At 58.6% G+C, this 314-nt stretch overlaps 1 protein-coding gene across 3 annotated transcripts in view; it reads left to right on the top strand.

Annotated features, from left to right (window-relative positions):
• STARD10 (StAR related lipid transfer domain containing 10) overlaps positions 1-314 on the top strand; it is a 25,741-nt gene that overhangs the window by 2,033 nt on the left and 23,394 nt on the right. Inside the window, exon 1 of one of the 3 annotated variants that reach the window (XM_006777961.2) lies at positions 196-214. The exons of the other annotated variants lie outside the window; for them this stretch is intronic. The gene's annotated coding sequence lies outside the window, so the exon portion shown is untranslated. Of the gene's footprint in view, positions 1-195; positions 215-314 lie in introns of those variants that run through there. 3 annotated transcript variants of the gene reach the window in all.

The following is a 314-nucleotide window of genomic DNA, read 5'->3' on the forward strand; positions in this document are numbered from 1 at the left end:
GGGGGGGTGGGGGGTGGGGGGGAGCTTTGTTACAGCTCCCAGCTGGGAGTGGAGATTTTGCCCAAGTCTGGCCAGCCTGTGAACCCTGCGGCTAGTGGTTGGTCAGGGATGCAAGCTGCGGGCAACTCTGAGTTGCCCTTGATTGTGGTGGGGTTTGTGTGCCCATCTTCGGGTCTCTGGGGTGTCGTTTGTGCATAAGTAGGTTGTTGCAGAGGTGCGTACCTGTGAGTGTGGGAAGGGGTGGAGAGGAGGGGTTCACAGTTAACTTCCAGAAGGACTGTTCTAGCAACCCCTCGCCTCTCCTATCAGAGCCC

Source organism: Myotis davidii, unplaced genomic scaffold, assembly GCF_000327345.1.
Source record: "Myotis davidii unplaced genomic scaffold, ASM32734v1 scaffold169, whole genome shotgun sequence".
Taxonomy (NCBI): Eukaryota; Metazoa; Chordata; class Mammalia; order Chiroptera; family Vespertilionidae; genus Myotis; species Myotis davidii.